At 40.3% G+C, this 17,476-nt stretch overlaps 1 pseudogene; it reads right to left on the bottom strand.

Moving 5' to 3' along the window:
- Positions 1–17,104: 17,104 nt before the first annotated feature.
- On the bottom strand, positions 17,105–17,221 carry LOC124552472 (annotated as a pseudogene).
- Between the last annotated feature and the right edge of the window lie 255 nt (positions 17,222–17,476).

The following is a 17,476-nucleotide window of genomic DNA, read 5'->3' as shown; positions in this document are numbered from 1 at the left end:
ACATAACCTTTCAACCCGTGAACTTCCATGTTGGTTCCTCCTCCACTTCCTTCTGGGAGTTACCCTTTTTGTGAGACAGTATCTTTAAATAAAACCACCAAGACAGGAAAAATGTATACTTACATTTCTGTACTTTCTTTGAAAAAGAAAATGTGGTTCACCATTAGACCGAATACAAAGTACAGGGTAAGGAGCAATACCCACAGTTTTTTTCCAAATTATTTCTCGTAGGTTGGAGTATCACTTTGAAGATTAGGAGATTAAATTAATGGAGGTTTTGTTCCTTTTATAATGTTTGTTTGTGTAACAAATAGAAGCTTTTGATTATTTTTTTCAGAAACTAAAATTAAACCTTTGAAATTTTGCTAGAGTCTTGGATAATATACTCTTGACCAAACTGAAACTCTAAGTCATTAATATCATAAAAGAAACAGTCTCAGCCAACATTACTTACAAAAGTTCAAGTTAATACATTTTTTTTAAAAAAAACAAGACTGTTATATATGGCTGTTGTAATCCATAATAGTAACATTTTTTCTGAACAGAATACATACACTCTTTTGAAAATTTATTGATTCTTCCAGTTGATGTCTTAGGATGTTCAACAGCAAGCACATGAGGAATGGGAACTGGGGAAATAACCTCTCACTGGAGTGACATCGATTGTCCTGAAGGATGTGTTAATTATATGGTAACATCATGCTCTTTTGTATTTAGTTCAGTGAGTATAGCAAAGGACCATAGACTCGAATAATTATTAGCTGCATATTGGGATGGGATATGGGCTTGCTGGTTCGTAGGATAAGGAGCAATTTATACCAAGATATGGGGAAGAAACGTTCAGTTCCTGACTATTCCCGCCTCACTGGACTGGTCTGGCCAAACTGTGGAAATACTTTTAATACTTCTGGACGTTCTTCATGACTAACACAGAATGCTCTTAAATCAGAAGATTTCTTAGGAGAACAAAACTTGAAAAAAAGGATGAAACTGAAACATGAAGTAAACGATTTAGTAGTAAGTGTTTACTGAAGTGATGAACAGTCTAGAGGTGTTGCAAGCACAGAGAAAAAGAATTGTGAAAGAAAATGATTTTATTTTCGGCAATTTACAAGAAATTTATTAAAATGTGAAATTGAATATCCAGAAACTAGACCACGTTTCTGTACAATGAGTTCACTTAACCCTAAATGGTGTGTTTTAGCAGGTGCTAATAGTACCCTGTTGTTATATCTCTGCAATATTTTTCAGAATATAATATCACTAATGAAGGCACTAATATCTGAAGAAAGCTTCGTATGTATGCTAAGGCACTGTAACGAATTTCCTCCAAAGAAAACTGCTCCCAGGAATTTTTTTTTCAGCTTCGATGTTAATAAAACCACTTATTTTCATCAATAGAGTATAAGTGACAGAACACAAACTATCATATGTATTGCAAATACTGCTGACTTTATAGAGGATCTTTTATCTAAATTAAAACTAGTCCCACATTTTTACATTCCGAAATCTCAATCAATACATTATAAGATACTTACAGTTTCGCTTGACATAAAGACTGGCACAGTAACAATGTACTTAAATAAAATCTGATCTTTTGCTAACTAGAATATATCCCAGTGATACCACTGGACATGTGACTCTTGCAATGTGTATCCTATTCTAATTAATCAGAGAGTACTGTAGGGGAATGTTAGCCAAATATCATTGTGTTGCATCTGGTGATACGAAATGTGATATCTATTTGACGACAAAATTCTGAAACTGTGACTGAGTTTATCAAAGGAACATACTCAAATGCCTTAAAAATCCACAATTTTAGTATAAATATTTTATCTTGTGACGTCTATTGCATCATGTGTTGTGATATGTGAGGCCAATACTTCTGAAGAAGATATTTTTACAAATAATGAAACCATGGTCAAGGGAAAATAAATCCTTATTTGCAACTGGTTCAATCTATTCTGAATTACAGAGTTGATGTTTCACAGCCATGTTTATGATCTTGCAGATGTGTTTAAGGTAACAATTTTAGTGATGGCTGTGCAGGCCAATAAAAAACTAAATTTGATTTAATTACTTAAATCATCATCAAAATGATTTTAATGTCAGTGCTAAGTGTTCATTCCTTGTAATTGCCAACCAAAAAACTAGATGTGATGGCACAGGGCGAACAGTTAAGAAAATGCGCAAAAGTAAGTTTTACAAATACACTTAGCCAATCAAATACCTTTGTTTCAGCTTTGTACTGTTAACAATGCAAAATTTAAGTTTTCTTATATTTCTGAACAATCTGTAACTCAGATACGTTCTGACTTACAGAACGTTTTGCAGAATAAATGCTTACTGGAACAAGAAGCTAACATAACTTTAATCCATTGGACTGTGTAGGGAACCTGGAAACATGAAATATCAGTAGTGGTGTATGGCTCACCTATAATATAATTTATGGAATAAAGTGACATCCTTTTTGAGAGAAGAAAATTTGTTTCCATGAAGATATGTAGGTTGTATTGATTTAGAAAGGAATTGACCTAAATACTAACAAAGATGATGTGACCATACAATTTATGCATCCTTCAGTGCCACTGGCCCAAATGGCAGTATATTTGCCAAGTTCCCATCCCAAATGTTCTTGCTACTGTTGAATGTCTTTAGACACTAACTAGAAGAATTTATCAATTTTGCAGAGGAAATGTATGCACTCCATTCAAAAGAAAATGTTATTGCTGTAATTTAAGCCTAATTTATGTAATGTTGTGTAAAATTGAATTAAATACAGCTTTTCTTTTTAATTACTGGTGGTTTTGACTGTTTCGATTTATAAAAGAGAAGCAGTGGTTGGGAAGGAAGTGAGAGGGTTGTAGCCTCTCCCCTATGTTATTCAATCTGTATATTGAGCAAGTAGTAAAGGAAACAAAAGAAAAATTCGGAGTAGGCATTAAAATCCATGGAGAAGAAATAAAAACTTTGAGGTTCACTGATGACATTGTAATTCTGTCAGAGACAGCTAAGGAAATATAAGACCAGCTGAACGGAATGGACAGGGTCTTGAAAGGAGGATATAAGAAGAACATCAACAAAAGCAAAACGAGGATAATGATATGTAGTCGAATTAAGTCGGGTGATGCTGAGGGAACTAGATTAAGAAATGAGACACTTAAAGTGGTAAAGGAGTTTTGCTATTTGGGGAGAAAAATAACTGGTGATGGTCGAAGTAGAGAGGATATAAAATGTAGACTGCCAATGGCAAGGAAAGCGGTTCTGAGGAAGAGAAATTTGTTAACATCGAATATAGATTTAAGTGTCAGGAGGTCATTTCTAAAAGTATTTGTATGGAGTGTAGCTATGTATGGAAGTGCAACATGGATGATAAATAGTTTGGACAAGAAGAGAATAGAAGCTTTCGAAATGTGGTGCTGCAGAAGAATGCTGAAGATTAGATGGGTAGATCACATAAGTACTGAGGAGGTACTGAATAGAATTGGGAAATTGTGGCACAACTTGACCAGAAGAAGGGATCAGTTGGTAGAATATGTTCTGAGGCATCAAGGGATCACCAATTTAGTATTGGGGGGCAGCGTGGAGGGTAAAAATCGTAGAGGGAGACCAAGAGATGAATACACTAAGCAGATTCAGAAGGATGTGGGTTGCAGTAGGTACTGGGAGATGAAGAAACTCGCACAGGATAGAGCAGCATGTAGAGCTGCAACAAACCAGTCTCAGGACTAAAGACCACAACAACAAACAACAATCCAATGCTTTGAGGATTATTTTGCAAAAACAAATTTATAGATTATCCCTTCCTTTGTATGTGATATTTGAAGTAATGGTGAAACATGTTTTTTTTCTGAAAAATATGGTTAAAAAACATAAATACACGTTTCCTGTCTTTATTGCTTTATTTAAATGTATGAGATTTTTTTAATAATTTATACTGCAGGGTATGAACCTTCAAATTTTACACTGTGCTGATGATAAATAAAAAACGATAATTTACTTCCTAAATGTTAGCAAATACTGTTTTGTTCCATCACAATATTAAAAATGACCATAATTCCCAGTTTTGAAGTGTTATTAAATTGAAGAAGAAATAAAATTTCAAAATGTGATATAGATACTTGTCAGCATAACAACAAATAAGCCATGTTTCATTCAAATCTGAGATGGTGAGTGAGGAAATGTTTCTTCATGATTGAGTTGAAAAATGTGAACTTTTCTGTCTAACTAAGCTCGTATTTTTACTATATACAAGAAATAGGGGAGAGTGTTATACCTTGGTATATTTTTCAATTTTTGCCTCTAGTTTAACATATGTTCTTATTCCATATTTAAGTGATTGCATTCAGTTTTTATTTGCTGCAGCCTTTTTCTGAAATTACAAAAATTACTGTGGACAATTGAGGATTTTTTCAAAGCTGAAATGTACCAAGGTACAACATTGTCACATACCTAGGAACAAATATTTACTGAAATTTAAAAGTGTTGCAGTCGAAAAAATCTTAAGTAGCTTATCTGTTACGCTATTAGTCTACCATACGCCAGTAACTGAACTCAAATTAAGCAGAAGTGTTATCAAAACTAGTCAAAAGTCAAATAAATTTTTAAACAGAGGCTGTTGGAACTAACACAGATTTCCATTTCTAAGACAGATAAAACTGTTAAGACATTAAGAAAACGCAGTTCACTTATGAATATCACACGTTGCCTGGCAAAATACGTACTCATGTTTGAAGGTACTAGATGGTGCACAACCGATTAAGTATCGCCTAACTGTCCACATGTTTTATAAATAGTTCTAACAATAAAAAGCGTTTTATTGCCCATAAAATTCCATGCCGGAAGAATCAACATTATATTCTTAATAGCTTTAATATATTATACAGCGTTTAAATGTGTAGAACGCGAAATATTCACAAAAACTGAGCAATACACGTCTTATATCTAACAACAAGGCGGAAATTGGTCATGGCGATCTCTAGCGAACATTCCTTCATGTGATTCTAAGATCAGTCAACGGACCGAAGTACCGACTAAAAGACACCATGTCTTCCTAGCTACGCTATTCTCTAGCTGGAACACTTTCCCTTACAATAATATTTCAGCACGCTATATGTTCCATTTTCTGTACACTTGTACCTTAACTACACTATCCTCTGGGTACAAAACTTTCCCCTAAAATAATACAGCGTGGTTGAAAAAGACCGCCCTAGTTTTAGGTGTAAATTTAATTGAGAAATTAACGAAAAATTACATCAATGAGTACATATCTTGGAAGAGAATTCCTTTAGGTTTTGTTTAACGTTAGTAGACTTCAGCGTGGGATCCATTTGTTGCCTTGAATTTTTATGTGGCCCCAAAAGAGAAAGTCCAGTGGGGTTAAGTCTGGGTTTCGTAATGGCCAAGGTATTGGACCAGCCCTGCCCACCCACCTTCTTGGAAAGCTAGTGTCAAGAGCCATACGCACATGGTTATTGTAATGAGGTGGGGCGGCATCTTATTGGATAAATACTAGCCCCTTTTTCGCCTCAATATCGTCCATTTGGGGAAAGATGTACTGTGTCAACATGACACAGTAAACGTCCCCATTCATTGTTTTTACTACAAAAATGAGAAGACCAATCATACGATCTTCCATCAAACTATACCAGGAATTAACTTTAGGAGAGTCACGTTGACGCTGAATAACTTCAGGTGGGTGCTCTGCCCCCCAAATTCTGCAGTTATGACGATTAACTGTTCCACTGACATGAAATTTAGTCTCATCAGAAAAGAGAATCTTTCTTAAAAGACTGACATCATCAGTTATTTGTAGAAAGTCAACAGCAAAGACATACCTTTCGATCTTATCAGTAGGTTTTATTTTATGTAACAGTTGCAATTTGTGGGCGCGCAACTTAAGTTTTTTTACGCACAACATCATACACAGTACCTTTAGGCACTCATAATTGTAGACTGCATGTTGCCAATGGCTTCTTAAGGCTCTTAACACACGAAACATGGATCTCTTCAACAACATCTTCAGAAGTTCTCGGTTCACCTGGCGATTTTGGTTTTAAAACACTACCGGTCTCCTTGAAAGACTTTAGCCATTGGGGGCTAGTTTTTGCTGTAAGTGTTTCACCACCATACTGCCATCTAAAATTACGTTGCACTGTTATAACTGACTCAGTTTTCACAAGCCAAATAACAGACTGCATTTTCTGTTGCGGAATACGCATTGCTGCTGAGTTTCTCTGCACTGCACACATGCCTGGACTGAACTGAACTGAAGGAACAGACGGAAAAAAACAGCACTGGTGCCGTCTCAAGGTCAAGCAGACCTGCCAACTGCAGAGGAGCCAAACCTGGAGAGTTGATGTATCAAACACCACAAACTAGAATAGTGTATGTCACTTTTTACAGATTCTAGAACATATTAAAACTAGGGAGTTCTTTTTCAGACACACTGTACTTCAGCAAGTTATATGTTAGAATTTTCTGTACACTCGTACCTCTTAAGGTAGGTGTTTCCACGCGTCGCCCGCTCATTTGGATGTAACATTGCCCCGCTTTTTGTTAAGAGATCTTTGAAGCACGCCCCCCCCCCCCCCAATCATCTCGTAAATATTTGTAAGACTTTACAATTCATTACTCAAGATCTTCAAGCTATCAAAGGAAGTGCTGTACGTTTCCCTTTTAAGTGGGCTCTAGAAAAAAAAAAATCCAGAAGTTTGAGGTCACACGATGTGGGAGACCCCTCGAATTTGTAAGCTCCCCACTATCTTCTTGGTGGCAGCGGAACTCACTCAGAACATTAGTATGCTTTTTTTTTTACGGGGATCACTAAACTACTGATTGACGCGTCATAGACTTCACTTTTATTTCACACTAGTGAGATACACGAACTTTATCCCAATTACGTGCCCCGTATACTACTAAACTAATATTACGCAGATACAACCTAGATCCTCAAACTGAAACATTTTGAAAGCAGAAAAAAAGTACGGTGCACACACTGTGCATCTCCCTGCATCGTGGTCACACACGAAATGAACTTGCATTTACAAACAGCACTGGCTCGTTGTTGAGATAAACTGTAATGTTTTATCTGTTGGTTTCAGATGTTTCAAATTTAATTTGTAGCATTCTCCGTTTAATTTTAAATGCAGAAATAAATGCGGTATCTCACAACCTTCCCATTTTGATCGCAATGGCGCCTTAGGTGTCTTCATGCATATACCGCATCCCTCAATGATAAATTTGTATTTGAAAAACATTTACACTAAAAGTGAAGTGTATCATAGTGATATCAGTGGCTGCTCGCAAACTTATTGTTTTGCAGGTGGCTCGCTTGTGGAGTGGTGTTTACTTTCATCTGTTATCGTTTATTTCTAAGTTTTTGCTATCAGTTTGATACACCTTGTACATACATCGTGCCAGAAACTTCGTGTTTCCAAAAAACGTTTCACGTCATTGTAAATAAATGGATTATCATCAGTACACACAATAATTAAAAACAGAAAAGGCATTGGAGAAGTACTCCACGATTTTTACAACTAGCCTAACGCCAACGCGTTTCAAATGGAAACAATCGTCTGACGCTGCAACATTATAGGTGAAATCTCTTATCGGTTGTTAACGGTAACATTAGGTTCAGTAGCGATGACTTTAATTGATCGTATTGTTATCACGCAAACTGTAGTGTTGAAACAACAGAAAATAAATTGCCATGGAAAGAGCTGATCTGTCGGTCAGTTTTGTTCCACTTTGCTTGCGTTTTAGATGTTAATACTCAAAGTCTCTATCGGCGGTGATTCATTTCCGAGTGATATTGTTTAGTAGACCTAGGACGAGTGGGTGCCCTATTAGACTTCTGGTAGCTAATAGTGGTATAAAGATGTCCATAAGTACCTTTAGATTAGGGTATCGAATACTAATTCATCGAAATTTGCTATTTTCACTACTGCCTGATATCGACAGTTTCCTTTCTGTGGACTCTGTCAGTTAATATCGGCACATTAACGATACAGATTTTCTTAAAGTGATCTGTATACAATCTGCAGATAGTCTCAGGGAGATCATGTTGTTATAACCGTGCGAAAGAAACATCCATTTCTCCCATTTCCGACAGCCGCATCATGTGAGTACGAAAAATTTCATACTGTGTGATGAGAAACTCGTCGAAATGTTAAATTTCGTCGACCATCTGAATCGGGTGACACGTTGTGAATACGTCGTCAGCTAATGTCAGTCAAGAAACTTTTTGCCTCTTGTAGCAGGACCCACACTTTTGAGGGAAGATGATGAGACAGCATTTCGTTATAGTGTTACGTCACGTCGACAGGCTTTTGTAACACACGTTCAGAAAAGCCTTCATAAGCCTAAGTCGTTGAATATGCTGTACCTGCGTCCATATGGCCCATAAACCGTTGTATGAGAACGAAAGTCTGGCTCCAAATTTTTATTCGCTTGTCAGAGTTGTGACAGTGATGAATGTTAATGGGATGTGTAATTAGCTGATATCGTATCTGGTTTTGCTGGTATTAATTGTAATCCTCGGCCGCACTCAGAAGCAGACTGTTTTAAATGTTTCTGCATGTTGATGGGGAAATGAAGTCAGTTTCAGTTCTTTTCAAAACGTAATTCTGTCTAATACTTTCCCAATGTTCGTCACGCAGTCAATTATTTTAACAGGTTCCAGTGACACGAATGTTCTTTTTTTTGTATTTTTACTTCGTTTCAAATAAAAATTCCGATTTTATAAATACGCTTGTTTTTTTCATTATATATTTGGAAGAAAACTTTCATACAGTTGTCTACAGAGAATTTCCAACAGTACCAACTTATTCTCTTCATTTGGTGGCAAGTAACATTTAACATGCCAGTAGCATCACCATATTGTAATGTGATATAAATTCTTGCACCGCACAGCACTTTAATAATCTCCGTTCGGATGTTCATACATTACCTACTCGTTCTCATAATGGTTTATTTTTCTATTTTCTTCGTGATGCAATTTTAGAGCGGCTCCCGTTTTGGAAAAGGAAACCTGGATAGGTTAACTACATTAGTTTCACAAACAAATTTTTGAGTTAATGAGTGAATTAAGGTAGAATAAGCGAAGCTATGGGCTTTGCACTTGTAGCAACAGTGTTCATAGTAGCAATCATTATTATCGGCAACAGAAGTAGTAGGTTGTCTTATGGGGAAAGGGATAACTAGCTGTTGGAAAGTACTATTTTATAATTCTAGGGAGTACTTTCATACACAAATGCACAACGTTTTGGAATGAGTTGATAATTTTGTCCACCTATGTAATATGCCATAATAGTGAAAGAATAAAAAGAAAAGTGAATAAAATGTACTTCAACATTTGCTATCAATTTATTGCCATTCAGCATTATTTATTTGAGAGACAGTCGATAATATTAGAAACTTATTCTGCAACTTTTTAATCTGCGTTTTGTAACACGTTCATACATACTACGAATTAGCTGTAGGAATTATACGTTGTGTGACAGACACAACAGCAAGCTCAGAGCTTCGAGATTTTGAGATAGGACACCTGGAAGTGTCATAAGGTCCGCTTTCGACGGGGGCCGAAATTAGCCACTTCATTCCGTTATATGAGTACTTCTTTCCAGATTAACACGACCTGGTATCTTTGAGGTAACGTAAACATAGGGAATGCGAATCAGTTGCGAACTGTTTAAATGTTACAACTGCGTAGGCGTCCGCTGCCAGAGTCAGTTACGATGAAAGTTTTTTGGTTATAAAGACTCGATATATGGTAAAATAACTGTTACTGGCGTACTAAAACCGACGTTACGGCCAGAGTTGACGCGGACTTCTCCAGACCAAGAGAAAGACCCCTATAGTCGTGGTCAAAACAATTTCTTTCTTCCAGTGACTTTTATTTTACAAAATCACTCGAATCTGCACCCAAAAAACTTTTATCTTCACTGTTCAGGTATTAATTTCGGGATGAGGTGGCCCACAAAACTCGACTTTGCAAGGATGGCGGTCCAGCTCCCCTTTCGGCCACCCAGCTTCCAGAGTTCCGTGAGTTCTCTACATTAGATAAGAAAAATTCATCGACGTTCCCTCTGAAAGGGCACTGACCACAGTCTGGACCGATCCCAGCTTGAGCACCATTTTTAATGAGTTCCCTTGGGATGTTAAGCAAGAATCCTTCAATTACTAAATTTCAATGAAGACTTCTGTTACACTGGGGTTACAATAGATAATGATGTAGTGTTATTTTTTATGAATTTGAAGAATCTGCTGCTATTTTCATTGTTAAATGACGCTTTATTTTTAGTAAAGAGTGTGTTTTTCCACTGTGCTAAATAGAAAATTGTCTTCATCGCCTGTGAATAAAATCTCTACGTGTGCTCGATAACATTGAGTGACGTCTCTCTCAAACATGAACCAAGCATAACTTTCCAAAACAGAGATAGTAAATCGCTACCCAATAAGGATTGCAACTGATTTACAACCGATAGGAACATCACATTAAGCAAGAATGATTTACGTTAACGGTTTAGTTAGCACTTTAGCTAGCTGAGATAATACACTGAAGCACTAAAGAAACTGGTATAGGCGTGCGTATTCAAATACTGAGACATGTAAACAGGCAGAAGGCGGCGCTGCGGTCAGCAACGCCTATATAAGACAACAGGTGTCTGGCACAGTTGTTATTTCGGTTACTGCTGCTGTTACAATCGCAAGTTATCAAGATTTAAGTGAGTTTGAACTTGGTGTTATAGTCTGCCCACGAGCGATGGGGCACAGTATCTCCGCAGTAGCGATGAAGTGGGGATTTTCCAAAACAACAGTTTCACGCGTGTACCGTGAATGTCAGGAATCCGGTAGAACATCTAATCTCCAACATCACTGCGACTGGAAAAACATCCTGCATGAACGTGACCAACGACGTGTGAAGAGAATCGTTCAACATGACTGCAACCGCCCCACAAATTGCTGCAGATTTCAATGCTGGGCCATCATCAAGTATCAGCGTGGGAACCATTCAACGAAACATCATCGATACGGGCTTTTGGAGCCAAAGGCCCACTCGTGTACCCTTGATGACTGCACGACACAGAGCTTTATACCTCGCCTGGGCTCGTCAACACCGACATTGCACTGTTGATGAGTGGAAACATGTTGCCTGATCGGACATGTCTCGTTTTAAATCGTATCGAGCGGATGGACGTGTACCGGTATGAAGACAACCTTATAAATCCATGGACCCGTTTGTCAGCAGGGGACTGTTCAAGCTGATGGAGGCTCTGTAATGATGTGGGACGTGTGCAGTTGGAGTGATATGGCATTCCTGACACGTCTAGAAACGACTCTGACAGGTGACACATAGAATGTATCCTGTCTGGTAACCTGCATCCATTCATGCGCATTGTGCATTCCAATGGACTTGGGCAATTCCAGCAGGACAATGCGACACCCCACTCGTTTAGAATTGCTACAGAGTGGTTGCAGGAACACTCGTCTGGGTTTAAACACTGCCGCTGGCCACCAGACTCCCCAGCCATGGTCATTATTGAGCCTATCTGGGATGGCTTGTAACGTGCTGTTCAGAAGAGATCTCCACCCTCTCGTACTCTTGCGGATTTATGGACAGTCCCCAGGATTCATGGTGTCAGTTTCCTTCACCAGTACTTCACACATTAGTCGAGTCTATGCCACATCGTTTTGTGGCACTTCTGCGTGCTCGCGGGGATCCTACACGATATTAAGCAGGTGTACTAGTTTCTTTGGCTCTTCAGTGTTTATGCTATGTTTCTGTATGGTCAGTGATAATCGGCTTTCTGAAAGTCCTCCAGAGGTCTGATAAAAATATATTTAATGGAAATGCAAGTGACAATTCATTCGTGTTTCGAGGTTTCTCAATAATCGTAATATAAGATTTGAACATGCATCTGTTTTTCCTTGAGTTTCAAAAAACTCACTTCGAACTTACAAGAAACCACGGTTGTGTTCAGTCCAAAGGCGGTAAAACATTTCATAGGTGATACTGTCGCAATTTCCCCAGGTACGATTTTAGAACTGGAATAACCTGATGGTAAAGTCCTTCATTAGTATATGATTTAAGCACTCGTGACTAGTCGGAGAGAGGCGATCGACCCAAGAGAAAAATATCTTTAGTCATTATGTAATATGTCTGATCATATACAATACTTAGTTTCAATAATAACTTCGATCATTCTGAAAAGCTGTTTACGACTATAGACAAGTATGGCAGCTATGTCTTTCAGACGGGATGACATAGGTAACAATATCCTTAGCTAGGTCAAGAAAGTACTTACTACACAAAAGGGGAGATGGGGTACTGGGTAAATTATACAGTCTAGCAAAAGCCTCTTGAAGGACTCTGGGATTCTTACACTCACGTGGCGGTACATTTATTCGTTAATGGTATTTTTCGTTAATAACTAGAATGAATTCAGGAGTAAGTGTTTAGTTCACAACAACAATGCCAGGGGTGAAAATAATTTCCATATACATGCTTATATAATTAGCTTTTACAATGGATTTGAAATGCCTGGGCTAGCAGGCCAGAGCGGATTAGGTTGTGGAAAGGGGCCAAAATTAAGTTCCAGACATTTGCACTCAACATACAATATTATAACAAAAATGCAGAACACTCAAAACTTTAATCGACCTTCGTGATTAACTTTAGATCGGCTGAATGCCACACTTAAAATGGAAGACACAAGACCTCAGCAAAAATTGAAATACAAGGTTCTTCTGGAGTTCTCACCGAAGAACATTTCTAAATCTTCAATATAATCGGCTGACAGCCTTAGCAATTTCATTTTAATGGAACTTGGCTGGAGGTCGCATATTAAGCAATAAGAAGAATTTCAATCAAAAGGCAGAAGGCCTTAACACTGAATGCAAAACTTGGCTAAAGGCCTGTACAAAAGCATCACAATCTTATGCGTTAAGGGCAAGACAAGAAATTTAATTTAAGACATAGTAAAACTCGGCTGAAGGCCACACATCAACACAATAATTTAACGGCTTAAGGCCTTAAAACATTTGATGTAAAATTCGGCTAAAAGCCCCATATAAGGAATAACAATCTTATGCCTAAAGGGCAATAATTAAGGATATATAAAAACTCGGCTGGAGGCCACACATGAACCAAATAACTAAAACTCAGACAGGGAAGTTACTATGTAACAGACACGGAACAGCGTTCAGAAGTTCTATGTGCTATGACATGAAATGCCGCCCCATGTCATAGCTTCTGGTTATCGGTCTGGATGACGGGCGACAGTCAAGTCAATATTACACCGCTGTCCGTGGCTATTGGGGCCTGGAATCTCGCTGATTGAAGTACGATTGTCCCCAGTGATGAGTCCAGCAACGAAGTGAGTCCGGACGACCAGCGAGGACGTGTCTGGACACGCCCCGAGTGTCAGTGGGATACAAACGCTACAGTTCGTTCACATCTCAGTTACATTACTGGCCATTAAAATTACTACACCACGAAGGTGACGTGCTACAGACGGGAAATTTAACCGACAGGAGGAAGACGCTGTGATATACAAATGATTAGCTTTTCAGAGCATTCACACAAGCCTGGCGCCGGTGGCGACACCTACAACGTGCTGACATGAGGAAAGTTTTCAACCGATTTCTCATACACAAACATCAGTTGACCGGCGTTGCCTGGTGAAATGTTGTTGCGATGCCTCGTGTAAGGAGGAGAAATGCGTACCATCACGATTCCGACTTTGATAAAGATCGGATTGTAGCCTATCGCGGTTGCGGTTTATCGTATCGCGACATTGCTGCTCGCGTTGGTCGAGATCCAATGACTGTCAGCAGAATATGGAATCGGTGGGTTCAGGAGGATAATTCGGAACGCCGTGCTGGATCCCAACGGCCTCGTATCACTAGCAGTCGTGATGACAGGCATCTTATTCGCATGGCTATAACGGATCGTGCAGCCACGTCTCGATCCATGAGTCAACAGATGGGGACGTTTGCAAAACAACAACCATCTGCACGAACAGTTCGGCGGCGTTTGCAGTAGCAAGGACTATCAGCTCGGAGACCATGGCTGCGGTTACTCTTGATGCTGCGTCACAGATAGGAGCGCCTGCGATGGTGTACTCGACGACGAACCCGGGTGCACGACTGGCAAAACGTCATTTTTTCGGATGAATCCAGGTTCTGTTTACAGCATCATGATGGTCGCATCCGTGTTTGGCGACATCGCGGTGAACGCACGTTGAAAGCGTGTATTCGTCATAGTCATACTGACGTATCACCCGGCGTGACGGTATGGGGTGCCGTTGGTTACAAGTCTCGGTCACCTCTTGTTCGCATTGACGGCACTTTAAACAGTGGACGTTACATTTCAGATGTGTTACGACCCGTGGCTCTACCCTTCTTTCGATCCCTACGAAATCCTACATTTCAGCAGGATAGCGCACGACTGCATATTGCAGATCCTGTACGGGCCTTTCTGGATACAGAAAATGTTCGACTGCTACCCTGGCCAACACATTATCCAGATCTCTCACCAATTGAAAACGTTTGGTCAATGGTGGCCGAGCAACTGGATCGTCACAATACGCCAGTCACTGCTCTTGATGAACTGTGGTATCGTGTTGAAGCTGCACTGGCAGCTGTACCTGTACACGCCATCGAAGCTCTGTTTGACTCAGTGCCCAGGCGTATCAAGGCGGTTGTTACGGCTATAGGTGGTTGTTCTGGGTACTGATTTCTCAGGATCTATGCACCCAAATTGCGTGAAAATGTGATCACATGTCAGTTCTAGTATAATATATTTGTCGAATGAATACCCGTTTATCATCTGTTTTCTTCTTGGTGTAGCAAATTTAATGGCCAGTAGTGTAAATAACTATGTAGAATTTCATTTAATGGATTTTTTACGAGCACTGTCAAATACATTTGTGGTGTTACTGGCAGACAGTGGCACAGAGCTGGCAGGTGTTTCCTGAGCTGTGTTCGCCGGCAGTGCGGCACTGCACACGCCGCCAGGTGGGACGCTCTCGTTAAACGGCTGTGCTCCGCACATAAAGCGGCTCGTTCTGCAGCTTACGACCGGTGTTGACTGTCCCGAGAATACCGTCTATAACTCCTGGCTGCATCAGTTGTCAGGCTGTTGCAGTGGACTTGCTTTCTCTTGGACTGCTATTTGGCTGCTGGTTATTTACTGTGGTACTGAAACTCGGACTGTAGAGTGATTCTGTTGGGAACGATTCTACATTAGATTTCTCTTCATGCACTAGGTGTATAATTGTTTGCGTCTGTATCCGCTCCACGGGAAATTATACTGTGTTACCGTTGATTTCTATTCGTTGAATCACTAAATGATTAATTACTACCTCTTATAGTTCTAGTCAGCTTCCCACTTTAATTAGAATACGTTGACAGGGTAAATTAAAGCTGTCGCGTGTTTTTCATAAGTCGCCCATTACAAATGGGGATACACCAGTACATTCAAAACTGCGTGAAACGTTCAGCTAAACATGGGAGTGTGTGTGAAATAGAATGGACGTTTGCAATTCTGCGCTGAAAATGGGAAAACATTAGACAGCATTGCGTTTTGACGGATAGTAGAAACTGACTACATTATCCACCATTCTGCAGAACCATACACAACTTGCGCGCTTCTGAATAGGGACACGGTTGGCAATTAAGTTATAAAAGGGGAAACTGTAAAAATTATTGACCATCATAAAATGAGGACTGATTGCCTCGATTAACGTATCATAAAGATACTCTGCTGTAGCTTTCTTTCTTTCTTTGCAATTCCTTTTTAGGAACAGGTGGTCCGTCCATGAAAGCAGTTTTGCTTGTAGCGATTTCTCAAGTTGGTATCTAATTGTCTTATCTCACGCAGATGAAATGAAACTTATAACGTCTGTATTATCTACATCCTCACTAATATTTACCTCTCAGAGGTTATAACGTCCAGAAGACTCAGGACCGTCAACACAGCCAAGGATTGATGCTTTCAAGCAGTTGGTCTGTCCATGGAACAAGCTGCTGTAACAAAATATTTATGTGGCTTTACATTGTACTACGCTTCTGAAAACGTTATATGGAAGTATACCGGTCAATAAATATGTAAATATGTCGCATCATGTGATTGCTACAGTGCGGACCTGAGCCCCGCGTAGCGCCGCGGCGCCGCCCGTAGGGAGTCCTCTCAGTTCAGACTAGTGCCGGGGTGTTCTGGCCCTAGCACTGGCACTGTAGCCAGCTAGCCAGCAAGTGGAAACGGAGCCCGCGACACAGATGAGGCCTTCCTGCCCAGAGGAGTTGGGTAGATAGGCGCACCTGCAGCGACCTGGTACGCGAACGATCGCGATGCATTCATAGTGCTCCCCCTGTCGGAGGTTCGAGTCCTCTCTCAGGCATGGGTGTTTGTCTTGTACGAGAACTTAGCATAAGTTAGTTTAAGTTAGGTTAAATAGTAAGTTTAGGGACCAATGACCTCAGCAGTTTGGTCCGATAGGAGTTCACATACAAATTTTTCTTCCTCTGCCCTTCAAACCTCTACCCTTCCTTTAACTTTCGGCACGATCTATCTCTAGATCACCGAGTGTTAATGGTAAATTATAACGAGACGTATGCAAACATCGCAGTACCCACATCTTGCGAGACCTCTCTTAGTGAAAACTAACCAATATCCAGAGATATCAGTAGACCTTTTGTGTTGGCCATCATGACCGGGTGGGCGACGAGGGCCCACTCCTTCCCTCCCCCCCCCCTCCCCCCCCCCCCCCCTCCGCCGCCTTCGACCACTCCCCACCCCACCCCTCTTTATCCTCTTGAAGTACTTCATCTGCCTTGATTACGGAAGAAACCGTCATATTAGTACCAACATTTTTCCTTCATTCGAATTCACTTCGCTGTGACATAAAAAGCACTCCACGAGTGGCCTACCGGGACCATCCGACCGCCGTGTCATCCTCAGAGGAGGATGCGGATAGGAGGGGCGTGAGGTCAGCACACCGTTCTCCCGGTCGTGATGATGGTATTCTTGAACGAAGTCGCTACTATTCGGTCGAGTAGCTCCTCAATTGGCATCACGAGGCTGACTGCACCCGAAAAATGGCAACAGCGCATGGCGGCTGGATGGTCACCCATCCAAGTGCCGGTCACGCCCAACAGCGCTTAACTTCGGTGATCTCACGGGAACCGGTGTATCCACTGTGGCAAGGCCGTTGCCTCGCTGTGACGTAATGTACTTAAAATTGCACAGAACATCGTTCTGACCACGACTATCATCTGCAGCTGCCGTGCGAGGTCAGTTACAAAAGCGCCACCTGCATTTATGTTCGAGCATTCATTTCTCGCGGTGTTACCACATTTTGACCCAACTCCTGTACGTGGCCGGTGTGTGTGTGTCAGTGAGCTGCAGGCAATCAGGTCTGAGCGGCTGCCGACACTGCGGAAGGCTGTAATTGGTAATAAGTCGAAAGAG

Source organism: Schistocerca americana, chromosome 1, assembly GCF_021461395.2.
Source record: "Schistocerca americana isolate TAMUIC-IGC-003095 chromosome 1, iqSchAmer2.1, whole genome shotgun sequence".
NCBI classification, from domain to species: Eukaryota; Metazoa; Arthropoda; class Insecta; order Orthoptera; family Acrididae; genus Schistocerca; species Schistocerca americana.
Note: the sequence above shows the minus strand (reverse complement) of the source record. Positions and strands in the feature narration are given on the sequence as shown.